The following is a 16,513-nucleotide window of genomic DNA, read 5'->3' as shown; positions in this document are numbered from 1 at the left end:
CAAGGGTTTTTCTTTATTTTTGCTATTTTCTACATTGTAGAATAACAGTGAAGACATCAAAACTATGAAATAACACATAAATCATGTTGTAACCAAAAAAGTGTTAAAGAAATAAGTGCTCAGCATATGTGGGAACTCCTTCAAGACTGTTGGAAAAGTATTCCTTATGAAGCTGGTTGAGAGAATGCCAAGAGTGTGCAAAGCTGTCATCAAGGCAAAGGGTGACTACTTTGAAGAATCTCAAATATATTTTGATTTGTTTAACACTTGGTTACTACACTTGGTTACTTGGTTACTACATGATTCCTTCCATATGTGTTATTTCTGTAAGGAATGATGCTGGTAGATGGGAAGCAAGTACAGGGATAGAACATTTAATTAACAACGGACATGGAACAAGACAGGACAGCATCTAGACATGAAAACATAACGACATTAATGCTGACACGGGAACCAACGGAGGAACAGACAGATATAGCGGGGGTAATTAACAAAGTAAGGAGTCCAGGTGAGTACAAAATTGAGCAGCTGCGCGTAATGATGGTGACAGGTGTGCATAATGAAGGGCAGCCTGGCGCCCTCGAGCCAGAGAGGGAGAGCGGGAGTAGGCATGACAATTTCATAGTTTTGATGTCTTCACTATTATTCTACAATGTAGAAAATAGTAAAAATAAAGAGAACCTCTGGAATGAATAAGTGTGTCCAAAATTTGGACTGGTACTGTATCTCTAAAATCCAACAAAAGCTGTTTTCAGATCAATGTAATAGATTCAAATCTATAGGCCTTGACAATCCACCACATTTCTCTTTCAATTACAGTTCTACACTCCAAAAACCTCTCGACTCTAATAACAGTCAGTGAACTCATCTTTGTTGCTTCAGGAAACACCGGGCCTTATTCTGCTTTGAAAGTCTTTCTGTTCTCTGATTCAAATTAAAACAGGAGCCACTGTGTTTTTCACAGTGTTAATCGTTAGCCTAACTTTGAAATCTGTTATTGTACTGTTAATCGTTCAATTGAGACCTAACAACTAATTGGCTCCAATGCAGCCTACTTTCACTCCTTGTTAATTTGACTGGAGCATATTCATATTTTGAAAGCTATTCCTAACGGAGTGTGGCCTTGAGTAAACTGAGATTTGTGGATAAAAACTTTGTTTAAAACATACAGTACATCTAAGCCGACTAACACATCTGAATGAATCGGTGGGCAAACAGCAGAAACCTCTTCCTCAGTCAGTTGTGATAGGAATCCGCATTTCGTATTTTCCACAACAAACTTTTGGGATTTACTTATTCACAGTGATTATGTAATTATGAGTCTATTGAGCAACTTTCCATGTTGATCATTAAAAATTGCCCTGCTGTTCTGTGAATAACTTCAGCACAACGTTGTGTCAGGCTTTCCATTATGTAGGGCTCCTGTAATAGGTTGTCCTGCATACAAATATATATGCATCTGTGGTCAAACATTCCCTGTTTTTAATAAAAACAGCTTTGTTTGTGGCGTGAGCCCAAAAATCAGGGCTGCTTTCCCACTGTAGGTTGGAAAGATTTTGGTAACAGCAACTTTTGATAAGTAAACTCTCCACCAATGTCCATGTTCAATGTATCCAGTTCTTCCTAGCGTATGACTGTTTTACTAGAAAGGATGCAGCATGAGGTCATGCTTTTGATAGATTCCCAAATTCAGGCAATTTTATGGAGGAAGGCCATTTTTACTAGAAGCATATTCAAATAAAATGGAATCATTTTAATCAACTGCACACATACAAACATCTTTGGTCTCACAAGGGCTAACATATCTCTGGCTATACAACACTATTGTACAAATACAAGCACCTCAGCTCATTCAAAGATTAATTGGTGAGATTTCTCTCAGGAGCACAAAGAGACTGTGGTCAATGAATTCAAGGACTGGCGACAATATATTTTATAAAGACCATGATTATTTTATGGCAAGTTGTGTTCGAGGGAGACCACCATGAACGAATAAATATATATATATATGTTGTCATAATGTCAGATTCTTCACCTTTTACATTTTTATAAAATGCAATGAATCACTAAATGAGCTATAAAATGCAAGGAAATGTTTACTGTGATACAGGACATATACAGTATAGCTTGACTCTAGCCACTATCACTTTAAGCAATTTACAATGTCCATAGCATGCCAAATAAGACTTGAAACAACATTCTATTTTGAGGTTGTTTGATAACCATTTGAAAATATAAAAAAAGATCCTCTGCACTTTCAATGGTGTTTTTAAATCATTGTTTTAAGTCGATAGGACTCATCAAATAAGAAAATGTGATCTTTGATTTGACAGGTGACCTTAGTGGGGGTTTTTTCCCCGAGGCATCATATTTAGACATTTTGTTAAGGGCTATTTGTGAAAAATGAGGGTAACTGCAAATGTAGCTGGATATCGATTCCTAATCTCTCTTCATGCCAATGTGTGTGATGTTTTATGGAGTGTCAAGCTAATAACACAGAATACTCCATCACTGTCATGGTTAAACAATGACTAGCTATTGTGATGTGGGAGAATAAATACAGGTGCTTGACGAAGGAGAACGGGCCATTTGTTCTTGAGTCGCTGCAGTCCAAGAAAAGAGGTTACAGCCATCCCAATCTCAATCTTTTTCAGCCACATGCCAACGTGTCATTAAGTTTCAAAGAAAACAAATGCAATTCAATAATGTTTGACCTGGGGATCTATCTGTACTGTGCAATGAAGTGGATACACATACATTTTCCTCAGACAGTGGAGTTCCGTGTAGTTGCGCCATCTGGTGGCAATCCATCTTTCAAAAAGGGGAACATAAGGTCAATTCCACGGTAACCATGTCATATCCTGTCTCAACGTTTATGATCACTATGTTTGATGTACAGTTACAACAGGACATGGCATCATACCCTGGGTTGTTTTGAACAGAATGAGCCTATGTTTCTCTATTATGAAAATAAATCCCCACAGAACAAACACCCGAATGCACCCATGGCTCCTTTCTCAACATGGTCTCAGAGCATTCCGTATTATTCTGTACGTATATCAAAATAAATTAGTGTGGTATGTTTCAATTTGTGGATGTCCATCACCCATTTCGTATGATATGTTACGAATTACAATTATTATATGTTACGAATTTGCAGAACGTACAAGATGTTACAAACTTGCAAAATGTACAATATGTTATGAATTTGCAGAAATGTATGATATATTACGAATTCTAGCTAGGTGGCTAAAGTTTGGTAGCTTGTTAACGTTAGCTAGGCTAGGTGTTAATGTTAGGGTTAAGTTTAGGAGTTATGTTTAGGATTAGGGGAAGGGTTATCTAAAAAGGTTAAGGTTAGGGTTAGGGGAAGAGTTAGCTAACATGCTAAGTAGATGCAAAGTAGCTAAAAATGTGTAAGTAGTTGAAAAGTTGCTAATTAGCTAAAATTATAAAGTTGTCCGTGATGAGATTTGAACTTGCAATCTTTGGGTTGCTAGATGTTTGCATTATATGCCCAACCAACCACCCTACTCTAGTTTTTGCCAGTAACCATCTGTCTTATGTAACCATACCAAACGTAACATACTGTATGATAATAATTTGTGTGGATTTAAATGTATTATGTAACAGTGCCTTGCGAAAGTATTCGGCCCCCTTGAACTTTGCGACCTTTTGCCACATTTCAGGCTTCAAACATAAATATATAAAACTGTATTTTTTTGTGAAGAATCAACAACAAGTGGGACACAATCATGAAGTGGAACGACATTTATTGGATATTTCAAACTTTTTTAACAAATTTAAAAACTGAAAAATTGGGCGTGCAAAATTATTCAGCCCCTTTACTTTCAGTGCAGCAAACTCTCTCCAGAAGTTCAGTGAGGATCTCTGAATGATCCAATGTTGACCTAAATTACTAATGATGATAAATACAATCCACCTGTGTGTAATCAAGTCTCCGTATAAATGCACCTGCACTGTGATAGTCTCAGAGGTCCGTTAAAAGCGCAGAGAGCATCATGAAGAACAAGGAACACACCATGCAGGTCCGAGATACTGTTGTGAAGAAGTTTAAAGCCGGATTTGGATACAAAAAGATTTCCCAAGCTTTAAACATCCCAAGGAGCACTGTGCAAGCGATAATATTGAAATGGAAGGAGTATCAGACCACTGCAAATCTACCAAGACCTGGCCGTCCCTCTAAACTTTCAGCTCATACAAGGAGAAGACTGATCAGAGATGCAGCCAAGAGGCCCATGATCACTCTTAATGAACTGCAGAGATCTACAGCTGAGGTGGGAGACTCTGTCCATAGGACAACAATCAGTCGTATATTGCACAAATCTGGCCTTTATGGAAGAGTGGCAAGAAGAAAGCCATTTCTTAAAGATATCCATAAAAAGTGTCGTTTAAAGTTTGCCACAAGCCACCTGGGAGACACACCAAACATGTGGAAGAAGGTGCTCTGGTCAGATGAAACCAAAATTGAACTTTTTGGCAACAATGCAAAACATTATGTTTGGCGTAAAAGCAACACAGCTGAACACACCATCCCCACTGTCAAACATGGTGGTGGCAGCATCATGGTTTGGGCCTGCTTTTCTTCAGCAGGGACAGGGAAGATGGTTAAAATTGATGGGAAGATGGATGGAGCCAAATACAGGACCATTCTGGAAGAAAACCTGATGGAGTCTGCAAAAGACCTGAGACTGGGACGGAGATTTGTCTTCCAACAAGACAATGATCCAAAACATAAAGCAAAATCTACAATGGAATGGTTCAAAAATAAACATATCCAGGTGTTAGAATGGCCAAGTCAAAGTCCAGACCTGAATCCAATCGAGAATCTGTGGAAAGAACTGAAAACTGCTGTTCACAAATGCTCTCCGTCCAACCTCACTGAGCTTGAGCTGTTTTGCAAGGAGGAATGGGAAAAAATTTCAGTCTCTCGATGTGCAAAACTGATAGAGACATACCCCAAGCGACTTACAGCTGTAATCGCAGCAAAAGGTGGCGCTACAAAGTATTAACTTAAGGGGGCTGAATCATTTTGCACACCCAATTTTTCAGTTTTTGATTTGTTAAAAAAGTTTGAAATATCCAATAAATGTCGTTCCACTTCATGATTGTGTCCCACTTGTTGTTGATTCTTCACAAAGAAATACAGTTTTATATCTTTATGTTTGAAGCCTGAAATGTGGCAGAAGGTTGCAAAGTTCAAGGGGGCCGAATACTTTCGCAAGGCACTGTACATGTAGTCTGAGTCCAGACTGCCTTTCTATGAAATACAAAATTATAACCTGTTTCTCTGAATTGCCCTGTGAAAGCCTAACACTGTAAGGTCGTATTTTATTACTTAGCTAGTCATGTTACAGTAGCAATAGAACAAGTTTTCAAATTATGCCCACCTGACCCATATTGCGCTTTATAATGGTCCGTTTTTGGATTGTGTAAACAACAAAAGTAATTGTGGGATGGCGGGGATGCAAACAAAACAACTACAAATGTGCTTGCTCTAGTTCCTCAATGGCAGAGCTAGGAGAGCTCAAAAAAAGCACATTATAGTTGCATTGGAAATGTGCACACTTTCGAGAGCTGTTTGCCCACTTGGAGACACCAGTCAGTCCTCTCACTCAAACCCTTGTCTTATTTCGCATCTACCCCACAGTTTCCAGGAATAATCTTGTCATGTTACTAAATGTATCCAGAGTATTTTCAGATTTCATTATCATCAAATGTAGCGAAAAGTAAATGTAAAATGCACATGAAATCAACAGTGTAATGTTTGAATTCAGTCTTGTGTCAGGTGAACTGTTGTGTCCTCAACCATGGTCTAATCATTTTCCTTTCATCTCCAAACTGTTCCCTTTCAATTGATACCATGCTTATGCATTTCATATTTATTCTGTAAGAACCATTTCAATTTGGCCCTATCCATATAGGCCCATTCCCACGAGTGTAAAGGGTTAACAAACCATACACCTACACTGAGTGTACAAAACATTAAGGACACTTGCTCTTTCCATGGCATAGATTGACCAGATGAATCCAGGTGAAAGCTATGATCCCTATTGATGTCACTTGTTAAACCCACTACAAGCAGTGTTGATGAAGTGGAGGAGACAGGTAAAAAAAATATTTTTATGTTTTGAGACAATTGAGACATGGATTGTGTATCTGTGCCATTCAGAGGGTGAATGGGCAAGACAAAATATTTAAGTTCCTTTGAACAGGGTATGATTTGTGTCAAGATCTGCAACGCTGCTGGGTTGGGGGTGCTGGCAACTCAATATTAGGTGTTGCAAGAGTGAGCCCATAGGTTAAACAGCAAGCATGATGAATGTGCATTATTGTGCCGTGCTTATACTGTACTCTATAAGGTAAATAGGTGAATGACATTCCGCACATGGCTAATAAGAAAGAGGAGAAGAAACGAGACGCTATGATGTTAAGTTTGTATTCATTCCCGCTATGGCTGTAGAATAGGACTCAAATGAATTTTGTTAAACTTACTGGTTAAGTTAAACGAGTATTCAGACCAGCCGTCCTGATTAAACTTTGTAAACCATATTCAAGTATAGGACAGCACAGCACAGCTCCACACAGTCGAGCACAGTACTGCACAGTACAGTAAATAAAAGTAGAATCATTGCAGTACAGTACAGTAGAGTATAGCACAGTAATGAAAAGTAGAGTATAGTTCAGTACAGTACATTAAAGAAAAGTGGAGTAAAGCCCAGTAGAAAAGAGTAGAGTATATTTAAGGAATAAGGCCAGAGGAGGTGTGATATGTGGCCAATATACCACGGCTAAGGGCTGTTCTTAGGCCCGAAGCATTGCCCTTAGCCGTGGTATATTGGCCACATATCACAAAACCAAGAGGTGCCTTATTGCTATTATAAACTGGTTACCAAAGTAAATAGAGCAGTAAAAATACATGTTTTGTCATACCTGTTGAATGCGGTCTGATATACCATGGCTGTCAGCCAATCAGCATACAGGGCTCGAACCACCCAGTTTATAATACATTATACTGTACTCTACTCGTGTGTGAATGGACTAAATGTATTTTCAAACACTGTTGTTATTTTACACCACCTTTAGTTGCTGGAGGATTCTCTTTCATGGCTCCATTTAACATAAACATCATATTACTTTATAATATAAAGTATTAAGGTGTGAGGAAAAACACCTTTCCCTGTAAATCTTACCTCAGTAAGAGAACAGACTTGCATTGCAGAAGCAGCTGCCACTCATCTTTAAAAAATTCAACAGAAACTTTTCGTTGACACCATCCAGGCAAACAGGCTGACAGTAACTAGTCCTCTTAAGTAATTTGTTTTCTGTAATCTCTCGTATTATACTGCAAATGTGCATCTTCAATAATGGGTTTACTTCTCTCCGAACGGTAATTGAGTTTCCCAGGCAAAGAGAGCAGGAATTGGAATAAACATTGTCCAGCTGGTGCCTGACTAGAGGAAAATGGAAACACAATTGTTTGTATTGTATTGTGTTCTCCTCTCCTTATTTGAACTTCAGTTATGAGCCGGCAGACTGAGAGTCCCATATGAAAAATAATCATGAAAATCAAATAAGAATATTGTATGGCCGAATAAGATTATTTGTACAATAAGTAATCTAATAAGTATCTGGTTTTCCATTATATGTCAGTGGTGTATTTCTATATGTGTTAACGTATATGTCATAAAAGACAACACAATTGAATACATGATTGTGGTGAATTCCCTACATATATATGGTATGACATATGCAAGACAACTCATATAATATTATAAGAAATGTGTATGTTTTGACAATGTAACCTCAACAAAATAAATGCTTTCCTTATAGGTTTCAAAATAAAAAATCCATGATAAATACTATAAGAAAAATAAAATAATAATTGATTCACAGCAAAGCTGTGAAAACTATAGTTATTTTTAGATTATTTTTTTAACATGGTCAAATAACTCAAGCAGAGATTGGTAACTTTTTTTTAAATTTGGAAAACAGAAACTTGAGTCCATGAGTAACTTGTCACCTGTAGGTGACACTGTTTTAAAAGCAGTCTCACTTAAACCCTCAAATCCGCCGCCCCGTTTGACTTTAAATGTTCTATGTAGGTGTCTTTCTCATGCTTAACAAATTAGACTCAAGGACCCTTAAGGTTAATCAGGATAGGTTTTCCACCATCTTGGACATTTTGGAAAACCTTTGAAAACGTATTCTCATGAACCACAAGTCCATTCAGTATGTAGGCCCATGGCACATCTCTTAATTTTGTTTGAGAAAAGCTCAATTATGACAAATCGGAAAATCTGGTTTTACCTGTACATTTACATTTAAATCCTTTTGAAATCCACATCACAATCGCCTATCACTTGAAACGTTTTAGGGTAATCAAAGACATTACTATGAAGAACCAGGAGAAATAAGGAAACGATTAACAATTAACTTTTTTTGACTATTTAATGCTAATGCTTAAAATAATCCCCAAAATTATTTTCATGGACTAAAAGTCAGATTCACTCCAATTGTTGCCTTTGGACTCATCACAATAGTGCCTAAAGAGTTTGAGAAAATAGTTTTGATGCATTTAAAGATGGCTACACTATACCAGTAGATGCATATTAGCACATATGCTAATATGCTAAAATAGCTAAATATACTTTGTTTCCGGGGTGGGAAAGTTGTTCTTGGGAGATTTTAGGTTATCGCATATCCAGTCGCAAAATGTACTTTCGTAGGATACCTGGAGACAAAGTCATTGGGCTTGTTCGACATTGCAGCCGACAGTGCAGGCGACTGCCGACTGACTGATTTACAAATAAACCTTGCATCATAAATAACTACTCATTATTGTTTGAAGATCAATCAGTCAAAATTTACCCATTATACATTACGGTTCTCATCCTCTCAAACACAGCCAATAATATCCATTGAGTGATTGGTTGAAGATATCCCTCTAGTGGTGTGGGGGCTGTGCTTTGGCAAAGTGGGTGGGGTTATATCCTTCCTGTTTGGCCCTGTCCGGGGGTGTCCTCGGATGGAGCCACAGTGTCTCCTGACCCCTCCTGTCTCAGCCTCCAGTATTTATGCTGCAGTCAGGGGGCTAGGGTCAGTTTGTTATATCTGGAGTACTTCTCCTGTCCTATCCGGTGTCCTGTGTGAATCTAAGTATGCTCTCTCTAATTCTCTCTTTCTTTCTCTCTCTCGGAGGACCTGAGCCCTAGGACCATGCCTCAGGACTACCTGACATGATGACTCCTTGCTGTCCCCAGTCCACCTGGCCGTGCTGCTGCTCCAGTTTCCACTGTTCTGCCTGTGATTATTATTATTTGACCATGCTGGTCATTTATGAACATTTGAACATCTTGGCCATGTTCTGTTACAATATCCACCTGGCACAGCCAGAAGAGGACTGGCCACCCCACATAGCCTGGTTCCTCTGTAGGTTTCTTCCTAGGTTTTGGCCTTTCTAGGGAGTTTTTCCTAGCCACCGTGCTTCTACACCTGCATTGCTTGTTGTTTGGGGTGTTAGGCTGGGTTTCTGTACAGCACTTTGAGATATCAGCTGATGTACGAAGGGCTATATAAATAAATTTGATTTGATTTGATTTTGATTTGAAGCTTCTTGGGTGCGTGATGACAAATGGCTGACAGTTTCTCTCGCCTCGGATCTGAAACCAGTAGTAACCACTAGCTTCAATGAGTTAACTAACATACCCGGGCCCCAATAACATTATCGCGGAGGAGGGATTGCGAGCTAGCTACAGTGTTTGAGTCATCCTCTGGCTCCTGATCCTCCTCCTGACCCTCCTCCTCCTCCTCCTTATCCCTCCTCCTGCCTCTCCTTCTTCTACCCCTCCAGCTCCTTTACCCCACCTCCATCTTCTCCTCCTCCTTCACCCCTTCCTTAGAACTTTCTCGTCTCTCATGTGTTTTATACAATACATGCAACATTTCTGTCTAAAGTTGATATAAATCAGATATTACAACAAGATATCTATTAATATTGTATTATTATTATTACAACAGATATCTAATAATATTGTATGTGTATTTGCTGCCAATGTTCCAGGTATAACATAAAAATCATATTGGACAACATGGTCTAAATATGTAAAATATGCCTGGCTGTACTTGTGTATGTCCTATGTATGTGAGACCTTAGAAAGCTTAGCTTCCATGTCTCTTGTATGTTTTTTTCAATAAAATACACGTGTAATTTCTGTTATGTCTAAGTGTTACCCACCCATATACTGTAAGTCAGATATTACAATATGTGTATTTTCTGCCATATGTATTACATGTTCCAGGTAGCACATATAGGAATCTTGGGGTTACTCTCATGGGTCCTGAAACTATTACTACCCATTCATACTGTGATCCATATCCAGTGATGAGAATACATGCCCAAGGGGGTAATACTTAAGCGCTCTGTCATAGAGTCCTACATGACACTGTCATCATAATGCTATGGCAACAATGTCCTAAACAGCCATGGCATCCAATGGACGCATAAGATATTGCCCAGTGCCTAGTGATGTTATGAGACAAGCCAATTCTATATAATTATATTGAATATTGTATCATGCAGCACATTCCCACTCAGTACAGTCAGAAACTACTTTCCTGACTGATCAATATTACATTTTTGCCTTTGGTATTGCCTTGGATCCTATTGATGACAAAATCCCCTTTGAATTTGAAATATTGATCTAAATACAGCAGTGCAAGGGCAAATTAAAAAACATACCTTTGCTTTCGCCCAGACCATAACTTACGCAGCTAGCAGAGAGGGAGGGGGAGCTCTTAACAGACTTTCCTCAAGTGTCTACAAGCACTAGTCAATAAGCATATTGCTTCTACAAAATCTCAATCTCCAGGAGACGCCATGTGTAGCTCACTTCTCTAGAGAGAAAAAGTACTGCTATGAATGAAGGAAGAGGGAAACTATGGACTGAATGTTTTTCCAGTGTTTGCTTAATTGAGCGTTGAGCGTATTCCCCCGATTTAAAAAGAGAGGGTTTAACATGCCCCAGCACCAGACCCTGGTGGGCTGCTGCTGACTTCCAGGGTTGTGTGCAGTCAGTCATTTGAGTGAATAGCCATGGCTGTGATATGTCATGTATGAACTGTATTGGAGCAGCCATTGTTAGTAGCAGTGCATGCACTTCTGAGCTTTACTGCTAGGACTTCCTGGGTGGTAAAGTTAACTAAATTAACTTCAGGGGAGCAGGGCGCGAGGCATATGTCTGAACCCTGATCTCAACCCTGGCAGAATGGAAGCAAGAACTACAGAGGGGAGGAGAGTTGTGCGTCTCTGATTCTTTCCTTTGGTGTTGGTGAGAGGAGGGGATGCGTGAAAACACAATCAATGCTCCGACTGCCCTGATTCTGGAAAATGGCCTCAAAAGCCAGACGGAGAGCTACTGCTATTGACCCAGCAGGTAAACTGCCACACCAACCTGTGAGAACTCTAGCTATAGACAGCATGTCATTTGATTAATTGTTAGCAATGCCTAAGTGGAAATATTGACTCTGTGGACAATTCGATGTAGGACTGTAATAGGTGAGCGAGTCCACAATGTTTTCAAACATCTGACAAACTCTAAATTGAAGATATTTTGCAAAATAGGACACACCAGTCATAATTTTAGAATTGAATCACTGTAGTGGAACATGCAACTTCTTGAAATTAAGCCCACTACAATTCTGCTGTTTGTGAGCCACTTTAATACCTCTGTTCCAATGCCATACATAAGTAGTATATCCATGTTCAATGGGTTTGATTTATAAAGGACCACAAGCTGCTGCAGGAATGTAAAACATATTTGTGTTTGTGGAGCATTTGTAAATGGAGTCACGAATTAGCGCAACAAGCCATTATTTGAGGTTTTTATGAATTTTTCGAGGTGAAATTTGAATTACAAAATTTTGAGAAGTCAAGGTTTCAGCACAGCATGATTTATAAAGGAGCACAGTGAATATGTGGTTTCTCAAGTAATTACAATTCCTTCAGAAAGTATTCAAACCCCTTTACTTATCCCACATGTTGTTGTGTTACAGCTTGAATTCAAAATGGATAAAATAGATTTCAACACACAATACCCCATAAAGAAAACAGGTTTTTATAAATGTTTGCTAATTGACTGAAAATTAAATAAATATTTAATTGACCTAAGTATTCACACCCCTGAATCAATAGTTTGTAGAAGTACATTTGGCAGCGATTACAGGTCTGAGTATTTCTTGCTAAGTCTCTAAGATCTTTCCACACCTGGATTGTGCAACATTTCCCCATTATTCTTTAAATTGGTCATTGATCATTGCTACACAATCATTTTCAAGTCTTGACAAATACTGAACAAAAATATAAACGTAACATGTATAGTGTTTTCATGAGCTGAAATAAAAGATCCCAGAAATGGTCCATACGCACAAAAAGCTTATTTCTGTCAAATTTTGTGCCCAAATTTGTTTTCATCCCTGTTAGTGAGTATTTTTCATATGCCAAGATAATCAATCCCCTGACAGGTGTGGCATATCAAGAAGCTGATTAAACAGCAGTATCATTACACAGGTGCACCTTGTGCTGGGGATAATTTAAGGCTACTCTAAAATGTGCAGTTTTGTCAAACAACACAATGCCACAGATGTTTCAAATTTTGAGGGGGCGTGCAATTGGCATGCTCACTGCAGAATGTCCAACAGAGCTGTTGCCAGAGAATTAAATGTTAATTTCTATACCATATGCCCGGGGGAAAAACTCATTCTGATTGGCTTGACCTGGCTCCCAAGTGTGTGGGCCTATATCCTCCTAGGGCCTCATGCATTTATTTTAATTGACTGACTTCCTTCTATGAACTGTAACTATGTAAAATCTTTTGCAGTATTACTTTAGTGCCTTGTTGCAAACAGGATCAATGTTTTGGAATATTTATATTCTGTACATGTCACGCCCTGACCTTAGAGATCCTTTGTATGTCTCTATTTTGGTTTGGTCAGGGCGTGCGTTGGGGTTGGCATTCTATGTTTTGTGTTCTATGTTTTTAATTTAGTTTGGCTGGGTGTGGTTCTCTGTTTTTTTTGTTGTTGTTGTTGTTGTTGAATTTTACCCCTTTTTCTCCCCAATTTCGTGGTATCCAATTGTTTATAGTAGCTACTATCTTGTCTCATCGCTATAACTCCCGTACGGGCTCGGGAGAGACGAAGGTTGAAAGTCATGCGTCCCCCGATACACAACCAACCAAGCCGCACTGCATCTTAACACAGCGCACATCCAACCCGGAGTGGAGGCAGCAGGAGAAGGGAACCAGCGGTATGAGGGAACACGGCTGGCAAGGAAGCCCAAGAGGCAGCCCCCGAAATGTTTTGTTTTGGGGGGCACATGAGGAGTGTGGCGGAGTCAGGTTGGAGACCTGAGCCCACTCCCCATGCTTACCGGGGCGAGCATGTGACTGGTCAGGCCCCGTGCTATGGGGTGATGCGCACTGTGTCTCGGCCGAGCATTCACAGGCCGGTGTGCTCTGTGCCAGCGTCCCGCATTTGCCAGGTGGAAGCTGGCATCCAGCCAGAACGGGTGGTGCCAGCCCTGCTCTCCAGACCTCCATTGCGTCTCCTCGGGCCAGGATATCCTGTGCCGGCTCTAAGCACGGTTTCCCCAGTTCGCCAGGAGAGCCCAGTGCGGCCTGTTCCAGCTCCCCGCATGTGCCGGGCTAGAGTGGGCATTCAGCCTGGAAGAGTGGTGCTAAGGCTACGCTCCAGATCTCCAGTGCTCCCCCACAGCCCGGTCTATCCAGTTCCTCCTCCACGGACCAGGCCTCCAGTAGGTCTCCCCAGCCTGGTGAGTCCTGTGCCTGCTCCCAGAGCCAGGTCTCCTGTGTGTCTCCTCAGCCTGGTGAGTCCTGTGCCTGCCTCCTGTCCGGGGCTGCCAGAGTCGCCCTCCTGTCCGGGGCTGCCAGAGTCGCCCTCCTGTCCGGGGCTGCCAGAGTCGCCCTCCTGTCCGGGGCTGCCAGAGTCGCCCCTCCTGTCCGGGGCTGCCAGAGTCGCCCTCCTGTCCGGGGCTGCCAGAGTCGCCCTCCTGTCCGGGGCTGCCAGAGTCGCCCTCCTGTCCGGGGCTGCCAGAGTCGCCCTCCTGTCCGGGGCTGCCAGAGTCGTCCCTCCTGTCCGGGGCCCGCTGCGAGGGTCCCCAGTCCGGAGGCGATGAGGGTCCCCGCTCCAGAGGCGCCACCTAAGTGGGCCAAGCCTAAGGTGGAGCGGGGTCCACGTCCCGCACCAGTGCCGCCACCGCGGATAGATGCCCACCCAGACCCTCCCCTATAGGTTTTGCGGCCGGAGTCCTCGCCTTTGGGGGGGGGGGGGGGGTACTGTCACGCCTTGACCTTAGATCCTTTTTATGTCTCTATTTTGGTTTGGTCAGGGCGTGAGTTGGGGTGGGCATTCTGTTTTCTATTTCTGTGTGTTTGGCGGGGTGTGGTTCTCAATCAGAGGAAGCTGTCCATCATTGTCTCTGATTGAGAACCATACTTAGGTAGCCTTTTCCCACCTGTGTTTTGTGAGTAGTTATTTTTGTGTCTGCACCCGACAGAACTGTTTCATTTCCGTTCGTTCTCTTTGTTATTTTTGTTATTTCAGTGTTCAGTTCAAATTAAAGTATGGACACGTACCACACTGCACCTTGGTCCTCTCCTTCCAACAGCCGTTACAGTACATGCTTCCATCTTTTCACTCTGTCAATAAGGTTAGTATTGTGGAGTAACTGCAATGTTGTTGATCCTTCCTTAGGAGAAAACTATCACAGCCATTAAACTCTGTAACTATTTTGAAGTCACCATTGACCTCATGGTGAAATCCCTGAGCAGTTTTCTTTCTCTGGCCACTAAGTTAGGAAGGACGCCTGTATCTTTGTAGTGACTGGGTGTATTGATACACCATCCAGTGTAATTAATAACTTCACCAATAATCATGTTAAACACTATTATTGCACACAGAGTGAGTCCATGCACCTTATGTGACTGGTTAAGTACATTTTTACACCTGAACTTATTTAGGCTTGTCTTAACAAATGGTTTGAATTCTCATTGACTCAAGACATTTCAGAACTCATTTTTAATAACTTGTAAAAAATGTAATACATTATTACACTTTGACATTATGGGGTATTGTGTGTAGGCTATTGACCAAAAAATCTAATTGAAATCCATTTTAAATTCAGGCTGTAACACAAGAAAAGGTGAAGGGGTGAGAATATGTTCTGAAAGCACTGTATACTTCCAAAAGTGGTAATGATGAAAACAATGTTTACTGGATACTTGAGAGTAGTGAATAATAAATAAACTTGGAAGATTTAAGGTACAAATCATTGACAAATGTTCATTTTTATTCATAGTTGCTATTTAAACTGTAGGCCTACTAACGTTCTGAATTGTTAATCATGCATAGAATTTCATTTTCAAGTTGAAAAGAGCACAATTTCACATGTAGGCCCTACCATTGATTTCCATACCTTGCATTGACAACAAAATATTGTATTTTTTAATTTTAAGAAATAAAAATGTCCATTAGTCAGAACCTCAACACATTGTGTGAATTTTTTATGTTTTCAACCAAAGAAAATGAACAAAACAACAACCAACGTAACAAGGCCAAGAGGATCAGAAGACCTGGATAATCAATGGCTGGCTTTTGACCTTTAACTTCCAGGCCCCAATTTAATCAATCGCAGGTAAAGGACAGCTGCACTGCAGGTTCACTCAATAGGATTATGTTATACAGGAGTTCACAGACAAAAAAAGAGAAACAGATTCACTGAAATTCAATGCATGTTTGATTTACCTTAAATGTATTTGATCACTTTATTTGTGTCAATCCCAAATGTTTATAATAACTGTGTGGTTGTCCTATTATTATGATGTTACAATGGTCTTATTTTCAGTATCGCTTCCAAAGTGTACCACATATCATAATAATCGAATTTGGGATCAACAAATCATTTGAAGTCACAAGCATGCTGTTGTAAAATGCAAAATGTATTGTGCATAATCTAATAACATTGTGCAGAATGTTTTCAATCTGAGAAAAATAGCTTCAGGGCCTCTAGTTTACGGTACAGTAACAATGTGTTTTTCCACAAACACGTTTGACTACTCTCCCGTACATATCTGAATAATTTATGTAGCATGGTTATCAACAACATGCATCAAGGAATAACAAAATGACCGGCTGAATGCACAAATCTCTAGCTCTCTAAGAAAAAATAAACTATTGGAATCAAGACTCAACTGCTATAGGCACAATATGGAGGCAGTGTTGGAACATAACTACTGAAATAACAGTTTATGAAAATGTACGCTTAATCCAGTATAAACGAATGTATAGAATTTATTATACAAGGGACAAAATTCACAAATTCTACTGCACATCGGCAGAGTCATGTCTTAAATGTAAATCTAACAAGGACTCAATAATTCATGCATTCTGGGAGTGCTTTAAAGTTAAAAAAAAA

This window comes from Oncorhynchus clarkii, chromosome 12, assembly GCF_045791955.1.
Source record: "Oncorhynchus clarkii lewisi isolate Uvic-CL-2024 chromosome 12, UVic_Ocla_1.0, whole genome shotgun sequence".
Taxonomy (NCBI): Eukaryota; Metazoa; Chordata; class Actinopteri; order Salmoniformes; family Salmonidae; genus Oncorhynchus; species Oncorhynchus clarkii.
The sequence above is the reverse complement of the archived record's forward strand: the minus strand, read 5'-3'. Positions refer to the sequence as shown.